This window comes from Erythrolamprus reginae, chromosome 4, assembly GCF_031021105.1.
Source record: "Erythrolamprus reginae isolate rEryReg1 chromosome 4, rEryReg1.hap1, whole genome shotgun sequence".
Lineage (NCBI taxonomy): Eukaryota > Metazoa > Chordata > Lepidosauria > Squamata > Dipsadidae > Erythrolamprus > Erythrolamprus reginae.
The window spans coordinates 33998139-34018471 of NC_091953.1; the positions used below are offsets into that span (position 1 = coordinate 33998139).

The 20333-nt window shown below is 34.9% G+C and overlaps 1 protein-coding gene across 16 annotated transcripts in view; it reads left to right on the forward strand.

Annotated features, from left to right (window-relative positions):
* The window catches only part of ZBTB20 (zinc finger and BTB domain containing 20), a 635906-nt gene that overhangs the window by 284803 nt on the left and 330770 nt on the right, over nt 1-20333 (forward strand). For 12 of the 16 annotated variants that reach the window (XR_011558955.1, XM_070750021.1, XM_070750012.1 and 9 more), the window contains one exon: nt 14617-14748. The gene's annotated coding sequence lies outside the window, so the exon portion shown is untranslated. Of the gene's footprint in view, nt 1-14616; nt 14817-20333 lie in introns of those variants that run through there. The other 4 variants (XM_070750023.1, XM_070750017.1, XM_070750018.1 and 1 more) reach the window with 2 other exon arrangements.

Sequence of the window (20333 nt, forward strand, 5' to 3'; positions counted from 1 at the left end):
GAAAGAGTATCTGATCGCAGTTATTCAGGAATTGTGTGTTGCTGTTTTCTGGACTTTGTTTGATGATTTTCACACATTTGAAACCAAAGCAGAGCAACGTGTGTGTGTGTGTGTGTGTGTGTGTATCTCATGTGTGTGTGTGTGTGTCTCACTTCGTTGGAAGAAGCAGGGGTGTGAAGTTTCTTCACAGCTGCTAGCTAAGTACTTAATGACTGCTTAAGGGAAATTGTACAGACTACCCGGTTGTTTTGGGACAAGAGCTCTTTGCAATACAAAGAGTGCTTAGTTTATTTTGAATTTTGTGATAAAGAACATTGTTTTGAATTTTCAAACGTGTGTGTGTCTGAAATTTGTATCCTTAAATTTTCGGGAGTCTCCTACCAGAGACCCCGGCAGAACACATCTCATGGGTTCTCAAGTTCAAATCCAGCACTTAAATCATTATTTTAAACTCTTAAAAAATTTATATTCATTTTAAAGAACTTTAGTAACCAGAATAATGTTTAAAACAAGCACAAAAACAAATAATAAGATCCTTCACCTGGATAACAGCACATATCTGCATAAAGTATGGAAATAGTTTCATGGGGACCCATGAAGAAGGAATTTCTGAGAACCTTTGAATATTTTAATAAATCAGATTCCAGGCAGAATTCCAAGTTGATTCCAGAGAAGTGATTATAGATAGAAAAAATCCCTCAACCATGCCATGTCTATTTTAGTACTTGAATATCAATTATTCTTGCCTGGATGAATGGATCATTGTCATTTTCAATATTTCATTGAATCTTTCCAGAAAGAGTCATTTGAATGGACTATATACTAGTTGGGAGTATTCTATTATTTCAATATTTTATCATTCTGTTTTTCTAGGTGTTGTATTTTTTTAGCTCATATTTTTCTATTCAATTATAAAATGTTCATAGTCATTTTTGCTAGGGTTGGATACTGTATATAAATAAAACCAACCACTCAATCAATACATTTTCCATATTTAACAAAAATGCAAATAACTAATTGTATAGAAGAATGGAATATATATATATATTACATGTATTATTTGCATTTTTTCATTGTTTCAGCAAACAATAGCATCTGACAAAATGGATTTCAGACATAATCAAACTGAACAGATTTTATTCCAAAATGAATATGTTTTGTATGATTATAGGATGTCCAGTTCTTCACTGAAGAAGAGGGAATAATTCAATCAAAATATTTCCCAGATAATTATTTTTTTCTTCATTTTAATGTACTCGAGAGGCTATTTACTTTGCTATTATTATAACTTATAATGGGGCTGTTTCTTTATTAAAGCAAGGATTTCTTTTTATTGCTTTTGTTACTGATGATGGTTAGCTTAATTATATAAGGCTCAGAATTAGGGACTTAAAAATATCCCAGGTTTTTTTCTTCTATTCAACAATTGTAGAAAATTTTATTAACTGACAATAATCAGTAATTAATATCCTGCCAAGAGGAGATTTGTGCGACCCTATTACCAGAACACAAAGTCAGATCATTCTGGATTTTAACAATCTAATTGCTTTTAATGTGTATTTCTTTAAAAATCATGCAACACCTTTATGTCTTAATTTTAATGGACTTTCCATTAAAATTAAACAGAAGAAAAATATATTAAGTTTTAGTAAATAAATCACCCATAATTTTTTTAAAAAAATTAAAGACAGTAAACAATTCCTCATTCCAGAAGGCACACTCTTCTATAAAGGAGGTGTACTTCTGATAAATGGAATTGTTTAATTGAAGCAACTTGGAAGACATCAATCTTGCCAGATAGATACTATGGGAGATAACAGGTCTCTCAAGTAATCAAGCTATATACCATGCAGAGATTTATAGGCAACAACTAGCACCTTTAATTGCAATTAAAAGCAAAATTAGAACCCATGCAGCTTGTAAAGATAAGCTACTGCATTCTGGAGCCTTTGAAGTTTCCAAATGCTGCCACATGCAGAAGTCAAGTTGTGAGATAGCCAGGGCATGAGTGACTATCTGAAGGGTCCCCTGATCTGGGAAAGGTTGCAACTTGCACACCACATGAAGCAGTGCAGAGACCATCCATGGAGAAGGAGGAGCTGTGCTACCATGAAGTCCTCCAAATTTTCACCAACCTTGAATGGAACTATCACCCTGTCCAAGGTCAGTAATGGACTATTAGCAGATAGGTAGTCCAGATAACCACAGGAATTCAGTCTTGGTAGGATTGAATCAGACATAAGTTCTGAATGCACATATGGTACTGGGACAGAACCTTGGCAACCTCAATTTTTTGACTCAAAAGGTATCATTAGGTATCATCAATATACTGACCCCCAAAACAGCAAATGACCTCACCCAGTGGTTTTCTGTAGATCAAAGGTGTCAAACCTACTGTGTTATGTTGCTGTCACATGATGTTTTGGGATGTTTTTCACCTTCATGGAGCTGTGCTGGGCATGACGTATCCGGCCCACAGGCTTTACGTTTGACACCTCCATTGTAGATGTTAAAAGTTGAGTGCAGAGCATAGAACCCTGTGACATCTGCAAATGAGGGACCTGGATCTCTCCTTAGCAACCAATACCAACTGAAACTGATCCTGCAGTAGGAAGAGAACCAACATAAAATGGTGCCCCCGACCATAGTCGACTGTATTGAAAGCTGCCAAGATATCAAAAATGGATGCACTACTACATCTCAGCTTTACCTCAGATCTTCAATTAGTACAACTAAAGCCGCCTTACTACAAGTAGTCCTTGACTTATGACCATAGTTGGGCCCTGAAATTTTGTGTGCAAGTTTTGGGGGTTGTTAAAATTAAGTTTGTCTCAACAATTCCACAATTTTTTAATAAATAAACAACTTTAAGTATTAAGTTTTCTATATCAGAATTTCTGTGTATAAATACAATTCAAAACATTTTAAAGAAATCAGGAATAAAAAAACCATAAGCATATTTTAAAATATATTTTACACTGCTTAGAATTATTATTTCAGTTGAGCTCCCATTAATTCATAATTTCAGAAATTAAAATAATAGTAAAAACTAACACTATTATTGCTTGGTGTATAGTAGCAGCAATAAAAATGTAACTTATTGGATTTTTTTTCTTGGATTCCTTCCATATATTCTCTGTGGGGCTGGGGTATACAGCATAGTATACAAAAACGTACTCTTTTAATTCATGCCAAAAATGTTTAGTAAATGTATTATTGTAAAAAAGAAAAAAGAATAATTGCAAAAGATTGTTTATAAAAATTAGGAATGAAAAATGGTTTAGAATTCCTAACTATAATTACAATCTTATTATAATGTTTTTCCATGATAATGTCAGATTAATTAGGACTGTTTGTAATAATTTGTTTTTTCTGTTTATTGCATCATTTTAATTATTGCACACTTTATGTGAGATGATTGGCCATATGAATTAATACATATATACAGTACTTATGTACCTTGCCTATAGATGGAGTGGCTGCGTAGTCTTTCAGTTAAAATTGGGCATGTCTCTTTACCAAAAATATAATTATATTTAAAAATTATATTTAAAATATATTTAAAAATTATAAAATATAATTATTCAAAATCCATTTTTTCTGAACAGGTTCAAAAATTGGGGAAAAAATGGGATATAAATTAATTTCACAGTGATTACCCTTTCAACCTTTTATATTTCATCATGCATTCTAATATGACGATAAACAATATCAAGGTTGGGAAGAGAAAGTACTTTTATTAATTAAAAGGTTTATTTGATGGGGACCCTATAAAATGTGGAAGAAAATATTCAGGAAAAGCACTTTAGTGAAAAAATTGATAACAAATAAAGAGGACAATAATGTAATAGATTTACTTTACTTAGCTTAAACCTATTAATAATGCATAACAAAGTAAAATGATTGACTACCACCCAGTTACAGAGTCCATTAAAATAAGGTTACACTTATTTTGCTCTCTATATATTCTATCGTATTAATCACTGTAGTAAATTTAACTAAATGGGAAAAGGAATATAAACTGATACCTAGCTGGAATGTGCTTTCTGACTGTTTATCTGTCATCTCTTCCTTACCCAAAATTAACCCTGTCTTCATTTTGCTTAATAAATACATCAATTGACTTGTACATTATTTTTCTTCTCACGGCCAATGTTGCTATTGTTTCTTATTTCTGAAATATTCAAGTTTATTTAAGTGCAAGAGGCAGGTCTATAACATCTTCGATCACAAGCAAGATTCTATATTATTTCATTTATTGGCAGCTGTTTTTCATCTCTGAATTTAATGGATAGCGATTATAACAAAACTGGTCTTTTCTGATATTAGTTCATATAAAGTGTGCAGTATTTGTAATATTGTTTTCCAGCTACCTACAGATTTTAGAATTTAAAAGAGAAAAGTTGTTTTTTTCTAAAGTAGACAGTATGAAAACTGGAGAGATTTCATTTCAGCTCACATACTAAACTTACTAACTATAATAATAATAATAATAACAACAACAATACTGATTAATTGTTCTGTCAGGAAATTTTTCCTTAGTTCTTTCTCTCCTTGTTTTGTTTTGGTTCTACCCTCAAGTGCTTTGGAGAATAGTATGACTTCCTCTTGTTTGTGGCAACTTCTGAGATATTGGAACACTGCTATCATATCTCCCCTGATCCTTCTTTTTATTAAACTAGACATATCCATTTCCTGCAACTGTTCTTCATATGGTTTAGCCTCCAGTACCCTAATCATCTTTGTTGGTTCTCTCTGCACTTTTTCTAGAGTCTCAACATCCTTTTTGCATCGTGGCAACCAAAACTATATGCACTATTTAAGGTGTGGCCTTACCAAGGCATTATAAAGTATTAACACGTGATCTTGAATATATCCCTCTGTTAATGCAGCCTTGAAAATCATTTTTTGAAAATTATAGTAGGTCCAAGGTTTTCAGCTGCTTCATGCTTCACAAAGTGACCATTCTAAAATACATACATAATGATCATTCTTGTTTTAACTTCCTTTAATTTTGACAATGAAACATAATACAGTGGTACCTCTACTTAAGAACGCCTCTACTTAAGAACCTTTCTAGATAAGAACCGTGGGTTCAAGATTTTTTTGCCTCTATTTAAGAACCATTTTCTACTTAAGAACTCGAGCCCGGAAAAATTTCCCAGGATATTTGAGAGCGGCATGAAGGCCCTCTCAGTTTCCTGCCATTCCCCCTTTAATCCTGGCCATCTGGGCTGCCAGACGAGCCTTTTGGTGCCGCTTAAGGAAGCTTTGGGAGTCCAGAGCGAACAAAGCTTTTTCCTTTCTCTGGGCGCTTGCACAGGGAATAAACCTCTGCAAGCAACCAGAGAAAAGAAACGCTCCCTTCGCTCTGGGCACCCGAGGAGTTACCACAGCAAAGGAAAGGCGCCGGATACAAAGCGAGCGAGCGAGAGGAGAGGGGATCCATTCAGCATGGGAAGGAAGAGGCAGCAGGTAGCAGCAGCAGCAGCCAGGGTATGGGAGGCAGGGTATTGGAGACAGCCTCATGTTGGGTGTATTGGAAGCGCGTGCTCCTCCTCGCCGCCTCAGAGTCCCTCTTTTTTTCTTTTAAGCCTTAAAGTTTTGGATTTTTTTGATTCCCCTCACCTTACCTTCTTCCTTCGGCAGCGACTGCCCTCCTCCTCTTCTTCCTCCTCCTCCTCCTCCCACGCAAATTTCGAGCTTTTAGTTCTTTCCTAATGGGTTTGCACACATTATTTTCTTTTACATTGATTCCTATGGGAAAAATTGCTTCTATTTAAGAAAGTTTCTACTTAAGAACCTGGTCATGGAACAAATTAAGTTCTTAAGTAGAGGTACCACTGTAATCAACTTGGGGGGGAGGGAATTGTCAGCAATCTATCCCACCCCAAAAATTCTAAACTGCATTACCATTTATGATGTATGAAATGTTACCTGATGTCTCTTTTCCAAATGTTCCAAAAATGGAACTTCTGGAAGTATAGGTTTGTTTGCTTTTCTTATAATTTTATTATATAAATACTGTTGAAATTATAGGATTCTGCATAGTAAACAAGGCAAGGGTTATGGTTACCTAACACAATACTGTTACCGGAGCAAATTAATACATTTTCATTTGTTTTAGAACAGGGATCCTCAAACTTGGCAATTTTAAGACTTGTGGACTTTAACTCTCAGTATAGCTGGCTGGATAATTCTGGGATTTAAAGTCCACAAGTCTTAAAGTTACCATGTCTGAAACCCTCTGTCCTAGAATATTCAAAATGTATAGAAAAAGACATAGTATAAGTTTATTTTCATTTAAACAACATATTTAATGCATCACCACACCACACTTGTGGTGTAAGTATTAGAGCAGATTGAAGGATTATTTTGGGGGGTTATTTTTTTATTTCTCAGAATAATAATTTTTAAAATTCAGATGGAAAACTAAGGAATACAATTGTTTCTAATGTGATGAATCCTATTTCTTATGTGACAACCTAAACTAAGAAATAATAGAATTATTAAGAATTAGATCTATCACGAGTGGGAAAAGAAGAAGGTATACGATTCTGTGGCAAAGTAATTATTTTGCAGATTACAATTGTGATCATTCATATTACAGATAGTATTTGATTAAATGACAGTAATTGAACCTGACATTACAGTGATAATTTATGCTGGTCATTAAGTGGGTCATTGTGTGAACTGCTTGATCATACAACATTTTTTGTGGAAGTTGTTAAGTGAATACAGTGGTCATTAAGCAAACATTGTAAACACAAGTTTTAGCAAAAAATTGTATAAATCACAGAATGCTGAAAATGGCCGTAAATGTAGGCTGGTTGCAAAGTATTCAAAATGCACTCATGTGACTTCAGGGAGGGATAGACAATCGGAGCTTTGAATCCAGATCATAAATACCTTTTGGGGGTCCATCATAACTCTGAATGGTTGCTAAGCAATTGATTGTTAGGCTAGAACCACCTGTATAAAATTTATGGCAAAACTGCTAAGAAAGGCTTATATATAAGTTCTTTGTTTTGGCAATAGAGTACTATTGCACTGCATCATGTTAATATTGTTTGTTGTGGTTAGCTCTGGCCCTGCTCCTGCCCCAAGGACTGTGGATGTGGGGGAGACATCCACATGCTGAAGGCCTGTTTTGCCCCCGGTGGAATCTGCTGATGAAGGCTCCTCTGACCAAGAAGACATGAGTGACAGAGAGGAGGAGAGTCTGGCAGACAGCTCAGAAGGAGATCAATTATCTAGCTCCTCCTTGGATTCAGAACAAGAGTTAATGATACAGCCACGCATGCGGAGAGCAATACATAGGCAACAACAAAGGAGAGATTATTATCAAAGAAAATGAGGCCATCTGTGGTTGGGTGGGGCTGTGGTAATTAGTGAGGCTGCTATAAATAGCAGCCTGTGGGTTTGGCCATTGTGGAGGATTATCTGATCGTTGTGTTTCGTGACTGCTTTACTGACTTTGACTTTTTGTGTGCTGATTTTTCCCCACTTTGAAACTAAACCAGAGCAAAGTGTGTTTCACTTTGTGAAAGAAGAAGGACTGTGAATTGCCTCACAGCTGCAAGCTAAGTATCACAGAACTCATAAGGGACTTGTACAAATTACCAGTTTGTTTGGAGACGAGTGCTCTTTGCTATACCAAAAGAAGGCTTGGTTTAAGTGAATTTTCATTATAAAGAACATTGTTTTGAATTTTCAAACGTGCCTGCGTCTGAAATTTGTACCTGTGAATTTTTGGGAGGATTCTCCCAGAGAGCCCGACAGAACATTGTTGAGATGTGGAAGTGAGCTAAGATTTACCGTACTAGTAATAACACCTTTCCATCTTTTAAAAATCTTTCTCTGTCTCTCTCTTCCTCTCTCTCTCAACATGTACTTCTGATGTTCATGTAAGCATTTTACATGTTTGTTGTCTCTGCACAAAATATCCCTATTGTCAATTTCTAGTGATTCATGGTGACTTGGTTCAATGTATTTATTTTCTACAGTAATTTAGGCCTATATATGGAGATGGCCACCTATGACTGTGGTTTTATTTAGCTTATGTGGAGACAGAAAATAGCTGCATATGTTAAATGTAACACTAGGAAGAAACTGGTTAAATCCCACACTCATCGTCAGTCAATAAACTTCTTGAATAAAATATGATATAAGATAAGATGAGAGCATTGACAATACCTTTTTTGATAATAATAAAATAAGGTAAAATCCATAAGGTGTTTCAAAATATATACAAAGATTCAATGAAATAACCTGATAAAGTCACAGATTATCCCAATATAATCTATATAAGAAATTCTGAGTTGGGTTGCTTTAGCTATAAATGTCCATATGTTTGTATCTTGATTTTGATCTTGAATATCTTGAATATCTCCGGGACCGCCTTCTGCCGCACGAATCCCAGCGGCCGATTAGGTCCAACAGAGTTGGCCTTCTCCAGGTCCCGTCGACTAAACAATGTCGTCTGGCGGGACCCAGGGGGAAGGCCTTCTCTGTGGCAGACCCGGCCCTCTGGAACCAATTGCCCCCAGAGATTAGGACTGCCCCCAGCCTCCTCGCCTTTTGTAAGTTATTAAAAACTCATCTTTGTCGCCAGGCATGGGGAAACTAACACACACCCCAATTGTCAAAGCTAGTGTATGGTTTGATTGGTTGTGTGATTATTTTATTTTATTATAGGGGTTTTAAATTGCATTTTAAAATTGGATTTGTACACTGTTTATGCTGTTGTGAGTCGCCCCGAGTCCTCGGAGAGGGGTGGTATACAAATCTAATAAATTATTATTATTATTATTATTATTATTATTATTATTATTATTATTATGTCAATTCAACACAGCAGACGAGATCACTATGCTGGATTTCGTATTTCGTCACCAGTCGGGCACTTCCCAAGCACCTAGGACTGCGTGATGTAGCGGCGAATTATGTTTGTCTATCCCAGTAAAGCGGCCTTTTGCAATTGACAGATGGAGATTTTGTCAATTCTGATGGTTTTCAAATGTCCGCTGAGATCCTTTGGCACTGCGCCCAGCGTGCCAAGTACCACTGGGATCACTTTCACTGGCTTATACCAGAGTCATTGTAGCTCGATTTTTAGATCTTCGTATTTCACTAATTTCTCTAGCTGCTTCTCCTCAATTCTGCTGTCCCCTGGGATTGCAATGTCGATGATCCATACTTTCTTTTTTTCCACAATCAGGATGTCTGGTGTGTTATGTTTCAGAATTCAGTCAGTCTGAAGTCTGAAGTCCCACAGTAGTTTTGCTTGCTCATTTTCGACCACTTTTTCGGTTATTATTATTATTATTATTATAGTAGGAAATTGATGGTCTGTTCTGTCAATTACTGACTTTAAATGTTGGATGTCACAGAGGAAAGCAAATATGATATCATTTGATTTAAATGTTGCAGTTGGGAGGGATGCAGCATTTAATAGTATTCTATTATTCTCTGTTTCCTGCCTTCGTTGGAAGTAATAGGCTCTATTGCAGGGCTGCCAAACTCCTAGCCTTTGAGCCAAATGCGTCACATGCTTGCCACACCCATGCCAAGTTTAGCAAAAAGGGCAGAAATTGCAATGCATCACGTGACGCTGCCTTGACAACGTGAGTTTGACACCCCAGCTCAATTGTTTTATTTTTCAAACTATAATTGATAACAGATAGCATGGTTGTTAGAAGACTGACTAGTGCAGATTGTTCAGTAAATCAATCAATACAGACTGTGGGGCAGTGTTCCCTCTAATTTTTTTTGGGGGGGGCCGGAAAAGTATAGTGTCTGAGCGGCAGTCCCTTCGGGACTGGGCGGCACAGAAATATAAAATAAATAAACAAACAAACAAATAAACAAACAAACAAACAAACAAAAAACCCACCCTGTTTTGCCTCATAGAATTTCAAAATAAAATACTGTACTGTGTGTCTATAACAGTGAGCTCATAATAGGGCAACTCTATCAATATCAAAATGCCACTTAAATAGTTGAGCTAGTTTCAAACTAGATTTTGATTTTCTTTCTCTCTTCCTTACTCCCATTCTTTTTCTTTCTCTTTTCCTTCCTCTCTTTTTTCTATCTATTTTTCTCTCTTCCTCTCTTCCTCTCTCTCTCCTTCCCTCTCACTCTTTCCCTCTCGGCTTCTGGGCAGGATTGAAAAACTCTGAGTTGATGATGATTTTTAAGTGAGCGATTGCTCACTGCTCAGCTTAGAGGGAACTATGCTGTGGGGTAAATCTATTTCCACTTGGCCATTGTAAGGCATCCAGCTTCCCTCAACATAGCTATCGCCATAGACCTGTGAGAAGAAAGTAAAGCAGGATTTAATATAGAGAAATGTGCATGAGAATACAAATGCCAACGTCAGTAAAATACCTGATACATATATAGTCAGGATATTGTAGTTTAAGCAATAATTCTGACAAAATATATATGAAGAGAACTTTCTCAAAACACCCTTCCACATTGTGATAGGTAATGTCCATTTTAGTAGGAAAAAAATGATTCGTGTGTGTGATTAAATGTTTAGGAACATGAAAAGTACAGTATCTTTGTCAGAAAAAAAGAGTATGATAATGTTAATTGAAAGAGAAAATTACAAGGCACAAATACCTCATGCTGTGCCTTTCATGCAATGCTGTCAGTTTCTTCACTTTGATAAGAAATACAGAGCATGTGGTGTTACTAGCAGGTATTCCCACTGGTTGGATGCCTGATGGATTGGGCAGAAGCTTGCCTTGAGATGCTACCAGAAATTAGGGAAAACAAAAGAAAGAAAGCAGGACGCATAGAAGCTATTCTGTAAATCTGCTGATTTTTTTTTAAAAAAAATGCAACAACAAAACCTACTTTATGCTTTATTTGCTTGGCCAGACTTTTCATTTTTCCTTAGGAAAAGTTTTCAATGTTTCTTTGTTATTTGTACTTCCTGAAGTCTATTTAAGATTTACATTGTACTTTCCATAAGTCTCTGATTACAACTGCAGAAATCAACATTGATTATCAACAATAGTATTAACATAAAATTCTAGAGGTGCAAAAGAAAGTTGACAGGAAGTACATATTTATTTATTTATTTTATTATTTAGATTTCTATGCCGCCCCTCTCCGTCAACTCATATCATATGAGATCACAGATCATAATCTTCGGTGGAATAGGGTTATTTCAGTTACCCTTTTTTAAAAAAAATATTTTTATTGATTTTCAAAAAAGACAGACAAAAACAAAAAAACATTAAACATTTAAGGAGCTACTATTGCTCTGCTCATCGTACAAGTCTAACTATTACAGAAATATAAAAAACCTAACTGTAGTCAGATCAAAGCAGAAATACCACACATGTGAGTTACATTCTTATTGAATTTCAACTCTATTTTTATAATATTGAACTTATTATTCAAATTTCTTTATATTTTAAAATATTATATACTTAAACAGAAAAAAGGAAGTTATTAGTAGTACAGAGAAAAAAGAGGAGAAAAAAATACACTTCTAAATTAGTTACACTATATATTAATTCATTCTATCTTATAGTTAACTATCAATACCATTTTTAAAATTCCACCAGTCATATACTTTATTCCATATTTTATAAAATTCTGTTTCAGTTTGATTATTTACACGTTTAATCATCATATCTAGTTCTGCACATTCCATAATTTTTTAAAATACTTCAGTGTCTTTTCTTTCCATTTCTGTGCAAATACTATTCTTGCCGCAACCAATATATGTATTATTAAATAATAAATTTCTTTTTTATACTTTGTGTTTGAAATACCCAATAAAAAAAATTCAGGAGATTTTTTAATCTTCTCTTTTGTTATTTCATTTATCCAATTCTCTACTTTATTCCCTCATTTCAGTTACCCTAAAATGTTACCCTACCCTAAGAAGTAGAAGATAATAGGTTTAAAGAATACCACCCACATTGCTTCTCTACTAAATGTATTTTTATTAATCCTGTTGATCTATTTTATTTGTTAAATTTATATTCTGATTAGGCTGTTTGAAAGTTTAAGGCAGCTTATATAAAGGAAACAAGATAGTTACAATAAAAAATAGATAAAAACAGACTCTGAATATGGCATCACCTATCTCCTGTCTACAACACAGTCCTTTCAAGCAGTTCCAAGAAGATTCCACACCCATTTGCACTCTGATTCTGGTGATCCTGAGGTCACATATAAATCCCCAAGTGGCTTCAATGGATCTCAGAGAAAGTGCTAATCACCAGATGACTGTAAAGAAATATAATATTTCCATTCCCCCTTGCCTATTCTGTCAGAACAAATTATTCCATCTTCCCATCAGCCAGCCAGAACTGATGAAGCTTCTTGGATGAGAAACAAAAAATTCTTTTTGCTTCCTTTAAAGAAAAAATGTATAGTCTAATTGCCTTTTGAAAGTAAAAGCACCTTTAAGACAGTCTGCAGTATAGATGACATTAAGGTAAAATAACATAAATGAAATAGAATTAAATGAATCACAGAATCAAAATATATTTAGAATTACCTTTCTGATTATCTTTTCAGGATTGTAATATAGACAACAAGCATTGTAAATAAAGATTTAGTTGTCTGTATTAATTAATTTAAGGCATTTATAAAGACATTTATATTCTATTTATGTCAGGTTGAGAATAGTGTAAATTAAAAATACTCAGATATATAATATAATATGCAATAAACTAATAGGAAAATATAATTAAATAACAGTTCAATTTCATAATTAAAATGGCAAGTTTGTAGCAAACTAAAAGTTAAAATACTGTATATTGCATTTATTTTTAAATACATAGTTACCCTTGGATTGCAAACAGTGACCTTGTCTTTTTTTTAATATTTTTTTTTTTACTAATTTTTAGAAATAGAATATAAAACCCACACAACATAAAACAAGTGCTCGGTGATCAGTACCCACCACCAGACAACCATTCATACCCCGACCACGAAAATTGGGGTGTTTCTTATATATACCATTTTAACTCAAGAGCAAAGTCTCCATTTACATATTATAAAGTGATTCCAATTTATTCCTTATAGCTTGGTCTCAGATTTTATTAATCATATATCGTCTTACCTTGTCTCATCGTCCCATCAGTTGTCGCAAATCAGTTTCATTAACCGAATTCATCCTTTTATCCATAATCTCAAATTGTATGTGATCCACCATTTACTGGTACCAGTTTTGCATTTTCCATTTTGTCGCATCCTTCCAACCCAATACTATTACCACCTGAGTGCTTTCTATTGTTGCTTGTTTTATTTCTCTAAATTCTCCCATCGCATTGCTTTTAACCAATACTGCCATTTCCTTGTAATTATCCATCGTGTATTTAACATCTTATTAATATCCTCTTGCACTTTTTGCCAAATGTTCTGCACTACTGGGCATTCCCAAAGCATATGCATAAACACTCCTTTATCTTGACACCCATGCCAACAATTATTTTTAACATTCTGCTGGAAATATGCAAGTTGGACGGGTATGTGATACCACTTATGTAATATTTTCCTTCTCTTTTCCCTAACCCTTGTATTCTTAATTTTCCTTATATTCTCCACTATATTTTTCATCTCTTGCATGTCAACTTGTAATTCACTCTGCCACCATTTAGTCAATGTCTTCCTTTCACTTGTTATTAATTTATTTGCTTATATTAGATTTTCTTATAAGTTATATTGACATATTAAAATTGCCATTATTTTTTACCTTGAATGTCTGTTATATAGTATAGATTTTAAGAATCAGTCTTGTTCCAACTTTAACTTTAGCTACGTTGATAAGTCATCAGAAGAAATGCTTTTGACCAGCACTTCTAATTACTTTGCTTTAATATGCTCTTTGGCCTTAATGAGCAGAATAAAATGTCCCTATTCTTGTCTTAGTTTGTCAAAGCATCTCTTCAAAGATTTGGTTTTAGTGTTTTATGTTTTCTCCCTTGATCGTTCCAAGTTCAGAGTAAATAACTGATCAGTTAAATAGTTCACATAATGGATCCCCCAAAATGTAAGTTGTTAATTATTTTTTCAGTACAATGGCAATTTAATGTACCTCAACAGAGCATTTTGGTAATACCTGAAATAGCTTTGGACCTAGTTTAGAACTCTGAGAATTATTTTTGCTTACATAGCACTAGGCTTTTGAGAATATTGTGCACTTTGAAGTCACTAATGGATAAAGCTTTATGGACATCTTGGGTAGAAACTTGTGTAATATTAGTTTCATTGGCAGGTAAGAAAACTGGCACATGTACAGGACAAGTGACTTTTTAAACAACTTCCCGTGTATTAGTAGTACTGCTGGGAAATCAAATCTTTTCAAGGCTGCTAGGAGAATGAAACAAAAACTGAGTTGTATGCATCTCATAAATCTGTGCTTCTGCTGCACCATTTTAGCTGTATGAGAGCGTTCATCAAAGCAGGATCCAGGCACATGGGATGTATTCCTTCAGATTAGGATTTGCTTATTTGTTTTCTGCTTCTGATACACTAAAATGCAGTGAAAAGTTGGAACAAATCCTGCAAGATAATTGTTTTTTGAGTATATACAAATCACCTTTAAAAAAATAAAATAAATAAAGCAGTCATATCTTTTCCCAGATTCACACGATGGCTTCAGAAGTACTCCCTAACCTGGAATGGAAACAGCTTGGAAGCATCTTCTAAGACAGTTCTACAAGCCTGAAGAAAGAAGCAACTGCTATAACATTTGGAAAGAGGTGCTTTTTGCATGTATGTTTTCAACCAACGTTTTAAAAGAATTTCTCAAAACCTAGACTGTAATAAATAGAAACCTGTCAGAAACAAATATAGAATTCCTTCTTTCAGACATGAAACTCATACATGATATTATTTGTCTATGAATATATACCAAGAAGTAATGCATTTGGTTTCTTATTATGGTCCAGATAAGGTTTCTTTGACTTGTTGTGTATGTTAATTTTTGCAGTTAGCTCCATGGTTATCATATAACTCTATTTAATTTGTGCTATATATTTGTGGAAGAAGCATCCACTATGATACTTACAGCATTGTACTGGGAGTTTTACAAAACTTAAAAGATTCTTAGGAATGAACAGTACTATATAGAAAATCAAATCAAGTAATGAATGTAAAAAAAAGATCAGAGTCAAAAACATCATTTTCAGTCTATGGCCCAGTAGTGAAACTGTTGAGAAAAGTTTTCTATATCACCATCATATGTAATCTGTATTATCTTCAAAGGCTATCCAACATCTTGAAAATATTACAATTGAAATGAAATGTATTTTCCAAAATTGGTAGAAATTAGCACATTAATGGACCTAACCGAAGGGCAGTTAACAATTAAATCCAAGAGACTATCTAGATTTTTAGGAGCAATGTTATCTCACCTGAATCTCAATCATTTGATTTAGTGATTACAGTAGTTTCTGTTTGATTCAGATTTAGCTCCAATTTGTGTAGTCATTTTATCTCTTGCAGATGTTAAATAATGATTCAGAAATTGAAAAACATTTTGGTTACTCCTGCAGTTAATGTAGAAAGAGACTGAATATCCTTATTTAAAGAGGTATATAGGTAGTAGTTAAATAATCAAGCTAGCATCAGATTGAAGGAGATTACTTTTTAAAATAGGAAGGTGCACACATATGTACGGTAGAGCTGAGCTGGGGTGACAGTTCACGTGCCCACAAAAAAGGCTCTGCGTGCCACCTGTGCACACATGCCATAGGTCTGTCATCACGGTTGTGCATTATGTGGGACCATCCAGTATGTTTCTAAACCATAGTTTATAAAAGTGTTATATCTGAGCCAGACCACAGATTGTCCTTAAATTATGTGTTGGCAAGATTGCAAACCCAGATTTTCTCATGCTGCTGCCATGCTCCTTATATTTTGTTTACTCTGAGAAACATCAGCATTCTGAGAACTGTGAGATTCTTCCTACACATCTTGTTTGTTTGTTTTAAAAAATGGACATATTAGTGACTGTAACTGGAACCGAACTTCCAATCTTTCTGCTAAAATATATTGATTGGGAATAGTTAGTTCTGGCAAAACAACTGCATATTTTAGATGACTCACATTAATAATAATTAGTGATCATTAATGATCTGCAGGAAGATGTTAGTTCACATACCCCATAATATTTGTATAATGTTCTGACTCTTACAGAATATATTAGTTGATTGTCTAAAGTAAGACAATTGTTTCCAGGAAATGTTTTTTAATTACCATTCTTTTTGTGTGATTTTCTCCATTTCATAGAGAAGCAATGCAGTATTTGTGATGTATTCTTTCTTCATCATGGGAAAGGGGAATACATCTCAAGCTAAACTACCATCAACATTTGAAATTTTTTAATGTAATATTTGCTTTGTGGCTAATGTGGTATAGTCTTAATGGATTATCTCCTAAGAGCTCCAGACAGTGTATGATGTTCTTAGCATACATAGACAAAGGACAAAGGATCAATATTTATTCAGTTGATTGAAATCCAGAGATATTTATGGAAGTAGGACACCACGGTCTAACTATTTCCTCAACAGTTCTGGATTACTAATTGTAACAGTTTGGAATTCATTTTGAATGAGGTGAATATGTATATAGGCCCTAACAAGCTTTTGAGAAAGGAATTCCACAATGAAAATTAATTACACCTTTATTTCAGCAGATGCGTCCATAAGATGCTATTAAAAATAATCAAGGCTGAATTGTGAAGAGCCCATAGTAGATATTAAGTGGAGGATAAAGCCCAAGAAAAAATAATGTTTTTCTTTTCTACTTTCTGCTTTTCTATTTTATTTCCAACATCGATTTTGGGTGTTGTTTTAAACAAATGGCCAAAAAAAGCCATTTTGTGATTTAAGGATGGGGTGAAATGTTTAGTATTTTGAATGTAGCAAAATGTGTATATTAACTGTTACTCTCCAGAACAAAGTTTATGATCTAGAAATAGTAGAAAGCAATATGCATAATGATGGGGAAATGCACAAATATATAACTGTTCATATTCAAAGAAGAAAATTTTTTAAAGCCATACCTCTTTATTTTTTGACAGAAAAATACATATTTGAGTCAAGGGAACACAAATAGTGCCAGTTGGTTGGAGCCTGGGAAGAGTTATTTGTTCTATGTGGCTCCATCACAGTTAAAACGTATGCTTTTATTGAGACTGCCTTGGAAGAGTATCTAGAAATTGTTCTTAGTACAAAATAATGGAGTATACTGGAGTGAAATTGTTGCATGGTACTTTGCTAACTTTATTTTTATATGTTTAAAGACCTGCATAAAACTGATCATTTTTATGCAATTTAATATATTCATTTTAAAGCCCTCCATACTATTATTTTTTAATTATTATTATTTATTAGATTGTATGCCGCCCCTCTCCGAAGAGTCGGAGCGGCTCACAACAACAAAACAGTACAAATGCAATGATTAAAAACAATTTAAAACCCTTAATATAAAAAACAGTCATACATCTCAGACAAACCATACATAAAACGGAAACGGCCCAGGGGAATCAATTTCCCCATGCCTGACGGCAGAGGTGGGTTTTAAGGAGTTTGCGAAAGGTAAGGAGGGTGGGAGCAATCCTAACCTCCGGGGGGAGTTGATCCCAGAGTTTCAGGGCCACCACAGAGAAGGCCTGGGTCCCGCCTGGCGACTGGATATGGGGTCCAGACATGATATCCACCATATTATAATTCTGTGTAAAGGCACTGTATTCTTCAGAATAAGTATTTTTAAATTGCCCCCCCACCAAGTTGTCCAGTCAAAAAATTAAGATGAGAGTTTTGAAGCTGCAGTTGAAGTTCTGTCTGTTTTAATGTGTATTCTATAACTGATATAAACAAAGGCAGACATTCAATCATGCACATTTGAGCTGGTGACCTGATCCTTTAATAAAAAATTAATTAAAATGCATTGAATTCTATTTAAAGCAATGAGTTAATGCATATCTGCATGTCATTTTTGTCCTAGTTATTGATTGACTGGTTATTAATTTTAATAACCATAATTAATAATACAGTGCTGTATTATTATTTTTAAAAAAATGATAAACCTGAGTTAATAAATTTGATAACCTCTTTTTCTGAACAAAAGTTTAAAAGTGTAATAAATTTTTAAGATAGCCAAATGCTTTGATACTTTCTGATTCTACATCTTTGGTAGCATGAAAGAGTTTATTCTGACAACTCTTTTTTCTCAATATTTAGAGAGGACTACTGGGAACATTCTCCTTATTATGAATGCTTTCATTACATTTCTTTTCTGTCTATTGTATTCAAGCATAGCTCTACAAATAAACATACTAAGAGGGAAAGAGAGAGAACTAACTTTCCTCTTGCATTTTTCTTCTCCTCTTTCAAATAAACAAGCAAACTGTTCCATCACATGGAAAAATAGCATGCCAATGAAAATGGCTAATTTGAAATCTTTCCCATTGCTCCAGACATATTATGTTTTGGATGCAGGTATTTTTCGCACTTTATCTTGATGTGTAAAATTATTCAGATGAAAGAAATCAGCAATAGCAGCAGCCTATGCCTGCTAGACACATAGTTTCCTCTTTATATTAGTACTGAAACGTTCTATGTTCAGATATATTACATTTAAATATAAGCACTGATGCTTATGTCATTCATCACCTTTTTTGCATTCATCCATCCCAATATGTATCTTTGATTTATATGTTTCTTAATAATTACTTTGAGTATATTGTCAGCTTTATAGGTGTGAAACTTCACGATGCGCACCCATAGCAAAAGGTAAAAGGAACCCAGCCCTGCTCTGTGGAGTTTCTCTCCCTTCTCCCAAGGGAGGGAGAGTTTTTTATTTGGTGTCCGATGTACAGAGATCCTTCTCAGAGACATCATATGGACTCTGCACCTGCTGGATATTGGAACCATCCAGCAGGTGCCCCAAGACCAGATGGGACAGGGACTTTATTCAATTCTGGTTTTGGTCCCCTAAAACCTCGAGGAGATAAAGGGCAATTTTAGATTTGAAGCATTTGAACCACCACCACCAATATCGGCTATTCAAGATGCTCTCCCTCCAATCTATCATTGTGGGCATCTGCTGGGAGGACTTCCTCACTTGGACTTTACTGAAGCCTAGCTGTACATTCATATACATTATTTCCATTAGCAGTGCAGTGATACCTTGTCTTACAAACTTAATTGGTTCCAGGACGAGGTTCTTAAGGTGAAATGTTTGTAAGACAAAACAATGTTTCCCATAGGAATCAATGGAAAAGCGATTGTATGCCACCCCGAGTCTCTGGAGAGGGGCGGCATACAAATCTAACTAACAAACAAACAAATAAAATAATGCGTGCAAGCCCAAAATTCACCCCTTTTGCCAGTTGAAGCACCCGTTTTTGGGCTGCTGGGATTCCCCTGAGTCTCCCCTCCATGGGAAACCCCACCTCCGGACTTCTGTGTTTTTGCGATGCTGCAGGGGAATCCCAGCAGGGGAATCCCAGCATAGCAAAAACGATCGCTTCGCTGGCAACAGAAGTCCGGAGGTGAGGTTTCCCAGCGAGGAGAGCATCAGTGAAATCGCAGCATCACAAAAACACTGAAGTCCTCGAAACCCGACCTCCAGACCGGACCTCCAGAAGTCAAGAGCAGACTCAATGTGTCCGTCATCATAAGTCATGATTCCACCATCTTATAAGAAGAAGCATATCAGATAAGCACCAACCACCTTTACTTAACAACCACGTTACTAATTTAACAACTGCAGTACTTCACTTAACATATATAGCAGGAAAAGTCATAAAATTTCTCACTCCACAACATGTTGGGCTCAATTGTGGTTGTAAATTGAAGACTACCTGTAATTCTGTCTTCAGAAATACATGCGCCTATCAGTTTTCAGAAGATCAGTAAACTGGTGGATTGTTTAATTTTAATTTCAACCATCAACTGTCTCCCACTAGACTTCAGGTAGTGTTAGTCTTTTCTTTGCAGATTATTCTTTATTCTATATGTATCTTACAAATCTGGGGACTCTACCACTTCTGCTTATTACTGCTTTTCTTAACCATGACACTTTTACAGCTGTAATTTCCAATTTTTAAAACACCGTAACAGTGTATTGACTCCATGTTTTGTTGGATTGTCATCGTCTTTGGGAATGGCAGTGTAAAGCTTATTCTGACATTTCAGTTTTCATAATCATTAATTGTCAACCCACCCAATGCGTGGGAACTTTATTGGGTTTTGTGTGCAACAAGAACCAATTTTTAAAAAAGAAAAGAAAAAACAAAATACAAAAAATAATTATATTTAAATATAATGCTTGGCTAAAAGTAGTCACTT